Source organism: Malaclemys terrapin, chromosome 7, assembly GCF_027887155.1.
Source record: "Malaclemys terrapin pileata isolate rMalTer1 chromosome 7, rMalTer1.hap1, whole genome shotgun sequence".
Taxonomy (NCBI): domain Eukaryota; kingdom Metazoa; phylum Chordata; order Testudines; family Emydidae; genus Malaclemys; species Malaclemys terrapin.
This window is the reverse complement of record NC_071511.1, coordinates 15,452,803-15,468,655: the sequence shown is the minus strand read 5'-3', so window position 1 is coordinate 15,468,655 and position 15,853 is coordinate 15,452,803. Positions and strand designations below refer to the sequence as shown.

Sequence of the window (15,853 nt, the reverse complement as noted above, 5' to 3'; positions counted from 1 at the left end):
CTGTTCCTCCCAGAGGGCAGGAGGGACACAAGCGGGGTGCCAGGGGTGGCGTGTGGGAGGGGCTGGTGCCAGGCCGGTGCAGAACTGCAGAGAGCTCGGGGGGGGGAGGTGGCATGGCTGGTCTGGGGAGAACCAGGCACTCCCGTCCCTCCCAGTGGCTTTCTCTATTCAGAAAGCAACTTACTTGGCCTCGGGCACGTCACTTCACTACTCAGCTTCGGCTTCCCCCTCTGTAAAAGGGGTGGTAATAAGGTAACCCTAAATGACCTACGTCACAGGGGTTGTGTGGATTAATTAGTTGGTACGTGTAAACGCCCTCTGAAGCGGTGTTCTTCCCAGCCGTGTGGGCAGCACTCCAGGTTCATGGAAACCAGCAGAGGCAGAGCATGCCGGCTGCACCTGACTGCAGCGTGTCTAACTGCTTCTCCACCTTCAGTGGGGTAAAACGGGGGAGGCAGGCATACGATGACATGCCAAAAATGCTGCTTCTGCGTGCTTTTGACTGAAAATCCCTGCAAGCAGCAGGGAGATGACTGTCACAGTGCCCCTGCTGCCACCACAGGCAAATGCTTTGCCACCCACTGAAAGAGGCTGGTTACTGCAGCTGAGCCATTACATAACAATGGCAGCTTTCCAGTAGGCATAGACACAGAACATGCCACATCTGTCATCAGGTAATTTAGCTGTTTTTTTTTTTTTTTTTTTTTTTAAAGTCTATAGTTTGTAGTAATCTTGATAAAATGCAGCATCGAATCTGACCAACTGCACTATCTTCCATGTGCATTTCTGCAGTCAGTGGGGAATACCCCAAGCCTTGACATTTGGGCTGGAATGCCGCTGAGAGTAACTGGTATCAGGAGTGCAGGGCTTTGTGTGAACTGTAGCCATGAGCGGAGTAGCACTCAGGCATGATGTGGGCTGAGGGGACTGCAGCTGAGCCAAGGGCCAAAGGCAGAGTAGCCAACTACCAGATTTAGTGATGTGCCCCATTGGGGGAGTCGTCGAGGTCAGTGGCTGATTTAAGACAACTGGTAATGTGAGAGGGGACACGGGGGGCAGGGAATCAGAGTGTAAATTACAGGACTGAGGCTGCTGTAATTTAGGCCTGATCTACATTTTAAAAGTTTTACCAGCATAACTCTGTATGATTTTGTACTGACATATTTATGCCAGTAAAAGCCCTAGTGTAGACCCATTGTAAGGCACTTACCTGTGTACTTGATTTCACATTGCTGAATCAGAATAAGCCTAGTTAAACCGGCAACACTTCTATCTATGGACGAGGCCTCAAACAAGGAACCAAGAAAGCCCTGTACAGCCTCTGAATTCCCCAAGAGAAGGAACAGAATAACGGGGAACTAGGACCAGCTAGGTAAGAGTGTAACTGTTTTATATCTCGTAGGTGTCAAGCGAGGTTTAATTCTTTGATCTTTGTTAAGCAGCTGAGACTCGCCTGCCAGCTGTTCTGCAAAGGCTAAGGATGATTATAGTGAAGTGTAACTGCCAAAGCAAACCCTTTTGTTTTGGGGGTACGTGGTCATTTCCCCGCCACATGCTGAACAAGGAGAGGCCAGATCACCAAATAGAAGGTATATTTACCTAGAGAAGGTAATAACAGAACTTTAGCACCCAGAGTTTGTCAAAGATTTCTCTATCTCCTCTGAGAGTCTTGTGGCTAGGAGCCTGAGATCAGCAAGTACTTTGCTGGAGACTAGAGAGGGCATTTGTTCTAGAGCAGGTGGCATGCTCATTTCCGGATACACCGTAATTTGAATGCATGTGTGGTGGCAGAAGTGCTAAAAGAGTTTAGAGTTGTAGACTTGTTACACTAGAAGGTGACTCAGTTAACGAAACTCTATCAGGACAACGTAGGCCCAAAACGGAGGTTTTGTAAAAATCTTACTTGTAAGAAAGAAAAATTCCCCTGCGGTGTCTGCAGCCTAAACAGTACAGTATAGCTACTGACCGAGAACCACAAAATGCAGCTAACTGTTCTCTCACTGAGTATTGTCTCATCTGTGTTTTACAGCCCAACCCTGCAGTTTCTACCAAGCATAGCATTTACTATCCTGATCAATCCACTCATTTCAAGTGTCTCCATGGTTGGGCCCTTCAGCCATGATCCTGCAAACTTAAGTATATGAGTAGTCCCATTGACTTCGAAGGGACTACTCATGTGTCTAAAAAGTAAAGCATGTGCATAAGCATTTGCAGGATCAGGGAGTTAGATCAAAAGCTCTTCAGAGCAGGAATTGTCTTTATTAATGTTAGCTACAGTGGTACTTAAATAAATTCAATAACAATTATTACAAAAGAGAAACTAACTCTGTTGTTAATTGCTAAAGCGGAGATTTGTAATGCAAATAGTGGAAAAATAAATTAGACATTTAAAATCCTTTGTTTTAAAGCTGTAAGTTGTTATTTGTACCACAGTTAAGGGCATTTAAAAATCATATATAGATATAGCTATATAATTTTTAGCTGCTAGCATACTTTCATTTATCCCCCTCTCCATACTTCTCTTTATCAAACAATAGAAATAATTAGGGTTATGGTAGGGGATTGCTAATGGAAAATTCTAGCTTTCTGGTTCAGGGCCAGATATTTTTTACCTCCTCTAAGTTTTAAATTTAAAGTAAAAATATATTTGAACTAGTTCATGCCCACTGGTTGTTTGAGTCATGTATGTTCTTTGAGACAGTATATTCCTGCAATGGATGGTGACCTAGAAATCCAGATCAGAGGTAATCCCCCATTATTTAGCCCTTTTACTATTGGTATGTTTGCCAAACAATGCTCCATGTCAGATTTCACTGATGACCTTAAGGGTGGTTGCCAAGGATTTTGGATTCCCCCCTAAAAAGAGAGTCCCAATGAAGTTATTACATTCTTGGGCATCAAGTTAGATTGAGGGAGAATTAAATTACACTTTCATGAGGTGCCAGGCACAGCTTTCACAGGCTGATGCAATCATTAATTTGTCACCTTGATTTTGTTTGCAGAGCCATTTCTCCATGGCAGACTTTTTTTTACAATGCCCGATTGAAGCTATAATGAAATGTTAAAAGTAATGGCATTATTTTCTAGAGCTATTAAGGGAGAATCTGGCATTTCCAATGGTCGTTATAGAGCATTTAATGTCATAGGATAACAACAACTTGTGTCCAACAAGGATTTGTAGTTGTTTACAGATGTGTTAGCAGGAAAGGGTTTGGCTTTTGTTTTCCCAGGTGTGCAGAGGTCTGGCTAACAGCACTGAGTTAATGGAGCTCTACCCCGGAACATTTCCCCCCATAATTATGGCAATGGTAATTTTGGGTAAAAAGTTCTTCAAAGCATTGGCACTGATATCTGATTTAAGAATATGTGGAGAGTTAACAGATGGGCAGTGGATTCAGGCCTGCGATAGAGTTACTGAGGGAGGTTTTGTTTTAAAATGTCTCTTACTTAATATACCCATGAAGGCCAGGCATGTGCCCATGGGCTGTAATCAAATAACTGACTCTCCCTCTCTCATTTCCAGCAGTCTCGTTTCAGGTTACTGGCACCGGAGGTTAAAGAACATCCACGTCAAATACAAAAAGCCCTTTGGTAACTAAGGGTATCGAGACTAGGCGGAGGAGAATGGAAGTGGCTAGCTCTCAGCACATGATAGGTCTAATCTAAGGGCCTGTATAATTGACATACATTACTTTCTGCAGGGGTAAAGGTTTATATGGGATCTGGTTAATTCTAATATAAGAGATAGTCCTGTCTGCATTACACAGGAGTGGTGGAAGCTAGGCTTATTTCCTGGCTGGTCTTTAGTTAGTAGGTGCGGCAGTTCTGTTCCCAAGGCAGGCAGGTCCCAGATCTCAGTTCCAGTGTTTGCAGTGAGAAGAATGTTAAAGGGCTAAGGGAGGCAACAGGGAGTTGTCAGGTAGACAACACAGCATCATTCATCAAGTACTGACAGCTTTACTGGAAACCAAAGACAAAATGTGCAATAGTTATGCTCCTGGGTAAACATAGCATTCATTATGTCATTTTTAGGAGTGTTCAGGATCAGTGACTCAGTTGGTCTCTAAACGAGACCTAGGAATGTTATTTCTCAATATTGTCATGGATGAGTCTGAGAATCCACATTTATCAGTCTACAAGATGGATGTAAAAGGTTGCAATGCATGGGTTAGCTACATAGAACATTGGATACAGTTCTTCAGCTAGTTCTGCTTGGTACATCTGCAGGTACTTACCAAGGTTTGGATTTAAACCAACCAAGTATGCCACCTTTCGATTCATTTATACGTGGATCACCAACTCAATAGCACAGCTGAGTGTGACAGAATATAGGATCAAAAGATTCATCCAAAAAGTTTGAGACATTTTATTCATATATAAGGATTACCATGGCACTGATCACTGTCATATCTAATTTGTGGTTTGGAGACAATGAGATTGTTCTAGCTGTTACCACTGAGATATTTGTGTTCTTTGATAAAATACTAAAAAAATAATCCAATGAGGTTTAGATCTGTGGCTACTCTGATATCCTAGGTCAGGATCCTTCCCCCAGAAGGACCCATGGATTGCTGTTGGTGATGCATTGGCTGGAGGATGACAGGCTAAAATCATTTAGTAAAACACATGAAGTGGAATCAAGTGAAGGTTGTTCTTCTCTTTGTCTGAAGATGTTTGCCGGTACTGAATGTGCTAGTGGGAGGTGATATGGGAGGAAACTAATTCATAATAAGAGACTTTTGCCCACTTTGAGACTGTTTAAGGAACCGTGGCCAGCCTGGTGCCAAAAAAGGCAAATCCATATAGCAAAGAAACAATGGAGAGCCACAGAACTTGTTCTGTTTAACCATTTCTTTGCTGACTGACTACTGTCTTGTGAAGTAAATTCAGTACATACACACACACACACTTTACTGGCAGTGCTCCACCAACTGGCTTCATGCTGTAACTTCTCACGCATCACTGTCTTATTGTAGTAGAACAGGGATGGCCAAACCATGGCTCGTGAGCCACATGTGGCTCTTTTACAATTAAAGTGCAGCTCTCAGAGCCCCCTATTCTCCACCTACCAGACTACTTGGAAGAGCTCGGGGCTTCTGCCCTGCGGTGGGGTGCTGGGGCTAGGAGCTTCTGCCCGGAAGGGAGGGGGTCTTGGGGCTTCAGCCCTGCAGAAGGCACCTGCCAGGGCTCGGGGCTTCAGCAGGAGCAGGGCTAAAGCCTCGTGCCCTAGCAGGTGCGCCCTGAGGGGTAGAAACCCTGAGACCCCCCTCACCAGCCCTGCAGGGCAGAATCCCTGAGCACCGGCTCTCGAACTTCTGAAGATTATTGTATGCCGCTCGCAGGGTCAGTAAATTTGGCCATCCCTGTACTAGAATTACCAGAATCTGAGAGCCATAGCCTCAAGCATCAAGGTATTACCCCTTTGCTGTGATGGCCCATTCATATTTCAAAGAAAGCAATGGAATGCTAGGACTTACTTGGGTCATTCTTCAGGATTCAATCAGGGAAGGCTGTAGGAGGGAGGAGCAGTACTCTTAGGCAGGTGTGGCTGTGAATGTTGTCCTGTTCTGGAGAATGAGTTGTTTTCCCCACTGAGAGACAGAGTGGTCTAGTGAAGAGGCCATATACTGGAAGTCAGGAGATCTGGATCGCATTCCTGATTCTGCCACTAACTCCGTCTTTGATGTTAGGCAAAGTCACTTAACATCTCCATGCCTCAGTTTCTCTATCTGTAAAACAGAAATGATGATACTTTGCAAAGTGCTTTGAGTTCTATGGATAAACATAGGACCTCATTTATTACTATTGTTAGTCTTTCTATTTTAGTAGCATCCAAATGCCCTAATCAGGATTGAGGCCCCATAAGGCATGGATACTGTCTCAGAGTGTTTATTATTATTTCCACTTGACATAGGTAAGCACAACTGCAGTCCCAGTTTGGTTAGGTTGTAGCATTGAAGCAAGCCTTTAAAACGTGCTACTTGTGTAAATCTATATAAAAATATACCCAATAAGGAACAAGTAGAGCTGTACAATGTGTTTGCCTTCCAGTTAATGCCAGGATAGGGGGGCACAGATCAGCATTCATGTCTCACTCCCCGTCGGTATCCGGCCTGAGCCGAGGAACCCAATGATCCAAGCAGCGGACCCAATTCGGTGATAAACCCTACTCATATGCCACCTGAGGCACATTGCACATACTCTAAGAAGAAGAATGCCAGGTCACTCATACCTTGCCCTCCTGACCTCAGACACTGCCTCCTGAGCAAAGTGAGGGATGACTGCTCATCAGTTCAGAGGAACTTGCCTGTACTGTGAATATCATTAACATCAAGGACACATTAAGGACTATTTGTAATCGTTTGTCACCAAGGTAAACAGAGAAGCAGATTTGTGAATGAAGCTGATTGGACCGAAATATGGGGTGCAGCAAGAATAGAGACATTTTTGAGATGTTACTAGAGGACAGGGAACAGAATTCTAGGATGACCTTAACTCTCAGCGATAATAGAGTAGAACAAGCCCATAGTATTTATATGGACTTGTTTAACATTCCATGCTGTTTGTAGGTGTATACGTGGGGTGTCTGTGTTCTCTCTATAAGAGGATTTCTGGGCTGTCTGTCCCTTAGGCAGCACCAATATTAAGGAGATAAAAGATTTTATAAATGAAGGCTGTAATTGTTCGGATGTGCTGGGAACTATTTCTAAACATGCACATTGGTGACTGATTTATACATGTTGTCTGTGCACTGGAAGAGGAAAGAAAGATTTGCTGGTACTTAGCATAACTGTTGCAGGAAGAAAAAAGCAGTGGAGAAAGGTGTGGCAGTGTGTTGTGTTATCTGTCTGTGCTTAGTAATGCATAGCCTCCTTCCTGCAAAGATATAGGTCAGACAAACTATGCACATAATTATAATTTTTCCTGGTCACTCCAACAACTTAAAAAATCTGGATCTGAACACACTGGCATCACTGAAGTAGTTTGGATCTGTAGCTAAGACAGTATCACAGGTCATTTTCTCTATAACAAACCAAACACCTGCATCAGAACCCCCTTGAATTTTCAGCATGGCCCATCTGTATCCTGAACCAGATGTGTCTCATGATGTGGAGATGGCATAACTGTCTCTGTAAATTCATCTGGAATACACATTAAAGGAACCTAAATGGAGTATGTAGTATTCATGGTGGGTTTGTGTGTAATCAAAATTATATGCAGTTTTGCTCACCATATTCCTTAGATGTGAAACTATCATTTGTAGTATTGAGATGCCCATGCAGATGTAGCTAAAATCCTGCAGTCATGTTTCCTAATACGAGAATAATCTAACTACCAACTACAGGAGAAGAGATCCATAACTAAGTAGAAATTACAACCAATTGAAACGGGGAAAACTAAAAAATAAACCTAATACACAGTTTCCTTAAGAAGAGGACTCATGGTTAACAAGTGTCACCCATGATGCCCCCCCACACTTTATGTAATGGAGTTTTAAAATAGTTTGGCCATAACTATATTAGCAGCTTTTTGAGTGGAACCCAAGATGGAACAATCCCTGTCCCAAGGATTGTAGTGCATCTGCAATTGGTACTGATGTGCCATCTACAGAGCAAAAGTCCCCACATGAATTCTCACCTAATGCCAAAATGGAGAACAGATGTTTCATTTTACAAGTATTGAGGAAAGATGGCATCAGGTGCCTCGGGTCCCCAGATATCAAAGTCATCGTTTGATTTAAGAATGTAACAATGAGCAACCAACTGGTAAGAAACAGCTAAGGACCAATATCTAATTGAGACCAGCTGGTGTCCAGGGTTTCTACGCATGAATTCAATTAGTCTCTGCGTCAGTAATTCTCTGTTCCCACCCTGTCATGGTTTTGGAATAAATACTGTACTATTGCCATGGAGCTCCAGGTGCTGAGTGTGTGTCCCGTAGTTATACAGTCCTTGTCTAGTGATGTCTTTGTCTTTTTCTTTCTCTCTTTTTAAACTCTGCTTTTAGATTCTGTTCTCTGGCTTTTCATGCTTGGAGGTTACCCGTATAATTGTGAGCCAGTGAGAACACAATAAAAGTCATCATAAATTCAGGATCACATGGCATCTAGGTCTGATGTTCCTTCTTTTACCATTATTAAGACGATAATAAGCATGTTTACATTTTTATAATAATTTTGCACTATGCATAGACAGCCTAATTCTCTGTTGTGCTTAAGCCCCTTTATGTTGATTTGGTAGAATAAAGGATCCTTAAACCAGAAGGCAGCAATCACTTCCAGGGACTGCCCCCGGTGTGAGAAGATTCCCTGGCCAGCTAGAGGTGTCAGAAAGACTTACACCAAGCTCCTCTCTGGTCCCCAGTGCAGGGTGTGTGTCAGAGGGGAAGGGCTGTGCCTTTAAGGGATCATTGTTGGACCAAATATAAGTTTGAGCTGCTGAACAGCCATCAATCCTTCTTAAGTCAATGGGAACTTCGAGCGCTTCGTACATCTGCAAATCAGGCCACTGCATTAGAAGGAAGATTTTCAAAGGCACACATGGAAGTGAAGCACCCAGCTTCCATAGACTTTTACTGGGAGCTGGACAACTAACTGCGCTTCCTACCTTTGAAAATCTCCCTCTGGAACCAAAATACGTATTTAGGAGTCCTTTGAACAGTTTGCCTTAAATATTTGAGACTACATTTCTAACCTAGGCAAAATGCATTCTAATTTCTGCAATGCTGAATACTGGCTCCTCTTACTCACAGTGCCAAACTTCACTGATAGTATTGCATCTGAAACCACCAACTTACAATTATGTAACAGTAGCATGGTTTTAAAAGATGCTGTCCTTGTAATAGGACACATGAGGGTGGAAATTACCATTTGTCTGACCGCTACCAAACTTTAGAGCTGACAAACAGCTGTTTTCTTGTCTAAGGAAGTTCGTTCATGCAGAATTCAGAAAATTAGCTACTATGATCATTCAAATCTAATCGTTGAGCTTTTTAGCCCTTTTTAAAATATATATATTTAAAGGTGTGGTTCAGTACCCCATGCTGTGTTTACCAAGCTGTGTATTTACACTTATTTACTACTTTTCAGAATTCAAAGTGATTAGGGAAAAATGGAAGAATTCATGCTGCAGGACAGGTCTGAACAAAGAAGAGCAGAACATGGTATGTTGCAGTTACATGCTGGAAGAGCACCCTTCTCCTCTGCATTCTTCTAAGTCACCTTCACCAAAGACAAACTATCAAAATACTCCTGAAGAGAAATTTTATTGCCCTAAGAATGAGCACACTTGTACTAAATAGCAGATATGCTAAACACCAATACTGGGACAGGCTACCCTTTATGTCCCCTAATAAAAATGTTGCCCCAATATGCCTTTTCAAATTCTACAACTTAATCTTCACCATTGTTAATAGGCCAGATCTTTAGCTGGGGTAAATCAGTGTAGCTATACTGAAGTCAGCAGAGCTATATGCCAGTTTACACCAGTTCAGGTTCTGGCCCAATATTTTCAGTATAGCTTTCAGAACAGAAACATTTCTAGTGACACGCGACTTCATATCAGTTTGTCATCTTAAGGTTTTATGATTGAGAGAGTTTTTCTATTTAAATCAATTCCTCATTAATTATTTATTTATTTTTAAACAAACACATGTCCACATACTCTTCAAACACATGCATCCCTAGTACATTGGATTTGGTACGGGCTAGAAGGGGCAGGGGCACACTGACACATGCAGCTCAGACTCCCTCTCCCAGCGCAGCGGCTGCTCCATGCAATTATTGTCATTGCCAGCAGGGACGGCGTGCTCGGGGAGGGGGCGTAGCAGAGGTGAGCTGGGGTGAGGAGCCCTGCGGCAGCTCCCCACCCTCCCTGGGGCACTCCCCCCTAGGGTTACCATATTTTAATTTTTAAAAAGGAGGACACTCCATGGGGCCCCGGCCCCGCCCCAACTCTGCCCCTTCCCCGCCCCCCAGCCCCGCCCCCTCCCCTGAACACTCCGCCCCCTGCTCCTCCCCCTCCCCTGCTTCCTGCGAATCAAATGTTCGCGGGAAGCCTGAAACAGGGAGGCAGCAGGTAAGCTGGGGCAGGGTGCGGTGCGGCGCAGCTCAGTCCGGCCCCCCTGGCTGAGCGGCTCCCTTTGGCGGCCGGCCAGCCCAGGCCACGAGGCTCTGGCCCCGGTGTCTCCCGCCCGGCTGGGGCCCCGGCCGAGCACCGCACCGGCCCCTGGCCAAGTGCCCGCGCTCCCGGCCTGGCCCCCTGGCCCAGCACCACGCCGACCCCGGTCCCGGCCCCCAGCCAAGGGCCCGCGCCCCAGGCCTGGCATCGCGCCGGCCCCCGACCCCGCACCGCCGCGCCCTACCTCCCTATTTTCCCGGACATGTCTGGCTTTTTGGGATTTCCCCCCGGACGGGGATTTGAGGCCCCAAAAGCCGGACATGTACGGGAAAATCCGGACGTATGGTAACCCTACTCCCCCCGCGGCAGCTCCCCACCCCCCCCAGCCCAGGGAGCCGTGCGGCAGCTCCCCACCCCAGCTCACCTCTGCTCTGCCCCCTCCTCGAGCACACCGTCGCTGCTCCACTTCTCCCGCCTCCCAGGCTTGCAGCACCAATCAGCTGTTTGGCACGGCAAGCCTGGGAGGGGAGAAGGATTAGAGTGGGGGCGGCATGCTCGAGGAGGAGGCGGAGCAGAGGAGAACTGGGGTGGGGAGCTGTTGCACAGCTCCCCGGGGGGGGAGCTGCTATGCGGGGGGGGGGCTGCCGTGGGGGGGGGGGTGCCTCAGGGCGGGGGGGGGGAGCTGCCGCAGGGCTGGCGGGGGGGCTCAAGGTGGAAGTTTCGCCTAGGGCGCGAAAATTCCTTGCACCAGCCCTGCCCCTCTGCAATAGGTTGGGGAAGATGTGGGGTAGCTGGCTCAGAGGGTGTATTAAGTGAAATCTGTAGACCATGCTCCCTGGCACTAGACCCTGACCAGAGAGCCAGAGCCATGGAGAGTCTGCTGGGTGTAAATCTCTCATCCCAGAGTTGTGGGGTACGGGGACAAAGGTTGCCTTTCAGGGCTCCTCTCCCAGACAGCACTTTTTCATTGCACACCTAAGCACAGGCTAAGGTTGAGCTTTGGCTCCAAATTTTTGCATTATTTCTTTCCTTGTTCAAGAGCCACTTAAAAAATGTCTTTGCTTTCCATTCAGGAGAAGTGCAGGGACTTGGCTCCTGCTGGAAAGGAAGTGCAAAAAGTGAAGCTACTGCTCCCTGTGAGCTCTGCTTCCTTGCATTTGATTTAATTTTTATGTTAGCAGGGAGACGCTCATTTACTGCTTGCTGCTGCCGTTTCTGGAAAGTACATGTTCCAGTTGCAGTTTCCTATGGAACGTCTTTACCAATGAAGAGACCATCAGGATCTAACTGCTGTATCTGGAAACCCTTGGGGGAGAGAAGCACATTTCTAGCTTGTTATTCTGCCTGGATGAGATTGGAAGCTCATTACCGAATTAGAAGATTATAAACCTAACAACACACAGCTAAATTTCAGGTTTCCAAAGTCATTCTTCATAACTCCCCTCTCCCCCCCCCCCCACCCAATAGACTGCAGCCCCTTTGTCAGATAAACTTTCTAAAGAACAGCACTGAAGAGGAAGGCAGGAGGGAAAGAGCAGCAGAGTGGAGTGATTAGAAAATGGAACAGGTTCTCATTGGGGTGCAGAGCATGTACGAATTACTCGAGACATTATGGATGACAGGCATCATTTCATCCTGGATCCCACCGTGACTGTAAACTTGCTCATCTGCATTTGCTACAGGCCTAGAATATTTTACAGTTAAAGTTATCTTAAGCACCATTATTTCCTCCTTTTTCTCAAGAAGGCTCTGGAATGGACACCTGATCAAGAAGACCACTGTACCCATTTTTCCTTCATGATGGAACTGCCTATTATCGCTGGCTTGAGGAATTGGTGGTGGACTACAGCGCTGTACGTCACTAGTTCAACTGTGACGCCATTCAGCATGAATAAAAATTGGTGAATGATGAGAATGGAATGGATCCGCTACCTATAGCATTTTTTTAATACTACCCTAATCATTGTGGTACCCAAACTCCTAATGACAAGAATTGCAAAAACAACCCAAAATGTGCTATTAGAGGTTGGACTGCTTAGTGCCCTTATCCATTGAATGAACTTAGAGACTCAGTTATCCTCCTACCCGTATGGACATTTGCTCCAGGACAGGGTTTTGGAGTAGCATGGGAGAAGCTGTTGTTGCTCTATTTGTGGAATGGGTGTGGCATGGACATCAGCACTTCCGTCTCCTGCATTAATTCGCTTATTTTTTAAAGGAATGTTAAAGAATATGTATGTATGTATATAAATATAAATAAAATATTACCCATTTCAAGTTACTTTGAGACAGATTAGGAGTCAGCTGGCTGTAGCCAAAGTTGCGACTAGCATTTTTGGGAAAATACCTTATTGAATCAAAAGAGGTCAAGTGTAACATGTGAAATGCATGGCTAGGGTGTGCAGAGATGCAGTGCAGCAGGACTGTGGGGTTTTCTCTTTTAAACCAAGTTTCTGTTATCCCTGAAGGGAGAACCAAAGTCATTTAACTTCTTAACATAAAAGAAGAGACAGAAGGAAAACTTCCTCCTTTGCCTCTTTCAGGTTGTGGCATTTCTAGAAAGCTGCTGAATCACATCCTTATGATACATCGTCATGGAAATGGGCCCCCTCAGATTTCACTCATGGAAGCAGCATCCTATTTACTTACATTTCATAGATGGTTAAGTCCAGAAGAGACCTTTCTGATCATCTAATATGACCTCCTGCCAACACAGGCCATAACTCCTGCTTTGGAGCAAATTTATTTTCACCAGTACTCCCTATTATAATATGAAACTAAATTATTTCTAAATCTTCCTTTAGCGTGTGTGTGTGTATATATATATATAAAGCATGCACACTTGCATCTAACCTTCCCCCCTCCTCATTAGATTCAGACCTGGGTGTGATGCATATGTTACTCCTGGGGGAATTCTGTGTCATTGCGTGTGCACAGAATTTATGTCCTCCCACAGATTTCTTTATTTCCCAACAGAAAAATGATTTCTGACAAGGAAGCAGAGGGAAGCCACAAGAGCGGTCACGCAGCCCCTCCCTGGCAGCGCAGGCAGGTTGCAGTCAGTTGAAAATTAAATCACCACCGGTTGGGGGCGGGGGGTTGGACAGTCATACATGAGAGAGAGAGAGAGAGACACTCTGTCCCTCACTCGCTATTGCAGCATGCTTGGCATGGAAGGGTGGGGCTTTGGAGTGTTTCTGAGGAGGTAGGCATGGGGCAGGCTCTGGCCCCTCAGGCAGAGCAGAATGTAGCACCCTGCCTGATTAGTGAGTTGTTCCCATTGTCTTTGTGAATTCCTCCAGGAGTATAAAACAGGTGTAAATGTTGTAAGGCTCCTTTACATTGCCAGAGTGGTGTAAAGGACAATATGGCCTTATAAATGCTTATGGTGCTTTAGTGATTAGAACTGGTCTAAATGTTTGGTCTGAAAATTTTCCTATCAAAATGTGCTCCATGAACTGTTTGCTACTGACCTTTATGGAGATGGTCAGTAGCCAATATAAATTGTGAGTTTGATTACCCAGCCCTCACTTGCTCTTCAGTTGCCGATGATGTAACACCAAGCATATGGCTGCATATATGGTTGACTAATAACTAGAAATAAAAAGGGTCAAACCTAGCTACATTACCATTAGGCAAGGGGGCTTGAGGATTTCCCCCAATGCTCCCCACTCCCATTCTCCAGACATTGTATTATAGTTTAAATAAATTACTGAAATAATTGAAACCAGAGTGATTATATTGCCTTATTTTGACAAACACGCAGAATTTTAAAATATTGTGCACAGAATTTTTAAATTTTTGTGCAGAATACTCCAGGAGTATTGTGTCCAGCATAGATACAATACATGTTTAGAAAGGAATTGTACTTTCACAGCCAGACCTAAATTATATTAATAGGAATTAAATATATATAAAAATATGTTATACTGCAGTGAAACATATGTCACACTGAACCATTTATCTGCTGTAACTTACTAACTAAAATGGGTACAGGATATGGCACTTAGTTAGATCGACTTTGATTAATTATGTAAATGTCTAAGCTGGTTCCAAAAGATCTGCAAGCTATGTGTGGCCATGTATGTTTACTCAGTAACTACACCAGGGGTCAGCAACCTCTGGCACGCGGCTCGCCAGGGTAAGCATCCTGGCAGGCCGGGCCAGTTTGTTTACCTGCTGTGTTGGCAGGTTCAGCCAATCGCGGCTCCCACTGGCTGCAGTTTGCCATCCCAGGCCAATGGGAGTTGCGGGAAGCAGCATGGGCTGAGGGATGTGCTGGCCGCGGCTTCCCGCCACCCCCATTGACCTGGGATGGCGAACCACTGCCAGTGGGAGCCGCGATCAGCTGAACCTGCCAACATGGCAGGTAAACAAACTGGCCCAGCCTGCCAGGATGCTTACCCTGGCGAGCCTCATGCCAGAGGTTGCCGACCCCTGAACTACACAAATGTGGTACAAAAGGCCCCCATCCTGAAATCAGATCCACAATGGCAGACCCTTGTGCCCATGCAAATCCAATTGCAGGACTGAAGTCTGAACCATTATTTTCCATTTAGCAAAAATATTATGGCACCCTTTTTTAAAAAAAAAGAATGAGCAATAGCAGCTTACTTTACATAGCCCCAAATTTTAAAAAATGACTAACACTTTTAGGGAGTCCTCATTTTTGGGATACTCAACTTGAGACAATTGAGAAGAGCCTGAATTTCAGAAGGTGGGTGCTCAGGACTTTCTGGAAATCAGGCCCCTATAAAGTGCCTCAGTTTGAGTCCCTAAAAACTTTTGAACTAGCTATTTTGAAAATTTAAGACATCATCCAGAAGAATCTCAAAGATTAATTCACACCATTTTTTTCCTATCCACTGCTGCAATGAAGCCACCCAGGCCCATATTGTGGGCGTCATTCTTCCAATCAGATCTCTCTCTAGGTCCTCACATCCCGGTTATGTCTGAATCTTGCCGATTCTTTCTGCAGAACATCCCTAAGATACGGCCTTTCCTGTTCATCCACACCACTAAAACACTCATCCTGATTCTCATCATCTCATGTCTCGATTACTACAACAGCCTTTTCTCTGGCCTTGACAAATGCAATCTTGCCCTGCTCATACCCATTCAGAATGATGCTGCAAAGATCATTTTCCTAGCCCATCACTTTGACCAAGTCATCCCCACTCTTTACATTTCCCCACTGGCTCTCCCTTCTCTGTCACTTCAAATATAAGCTACTTGTCTTCACTTTTAAGGGCCTTCATGGCCCATCCCCACCCTACCGATAATCTCTGATTCAGTATCAAAATGTCAACTTCTACCTCAGATAGACCCATGATGCCAGCATCCATTGACCACTAGATAATTTTCAGACAAGAGCTTTTGTGCTTTCTCCCATGCTGAACCTTCCCATTTGGGAGGAGCTCCCAGTGAACAGCGACAAAGCTACTTCATTATCCTCTTTAAAACTCTCCTTTGCCCTGATGCTAACCAATATTGTCTCATTGTTTTCTTGTATACCTCCATCTGTTTGTCTGTATCCATCTTTTTTGTCTCTTGTCCTAGACTTGGATTGTGAGCTCTTTGGAGCAGGCACAGGCTTTGTGTTCTGTGTTTGTACAGTACCTAACACAATGGGGTTCTGGTCCATGACTAGGGTTTCTAGGCCTTATGGTAATACAAATAAATAAATAATAATAATGATTAAATTTCTGTTAGCTACATAAAAATTTTGAGTTCAT

The 15,853-nt window shown here is 44.8% G+C and overlaps 1 long non-coding RNA gene across 1 annotated transcript; it reads left to right on the top strand.

Annotated features, from left to right (window-relative positions):
* Positions 1-191: 191 nt before the first annotated feature.
* Positions 192-13,749, top strand: LOC128840330 (uncharacterized). Its single transcript, XR_008445633.1, has 3 exons — positions 192-674; positions 6,052-9,162; positions 11,297-13,749. It is a non-coding gene; the product is annotated as an uncharacterized LOC128840330 (long non-coding RNA).
* Positions 13,750-15,853: the final 2,104 nt, after the last annotated feature.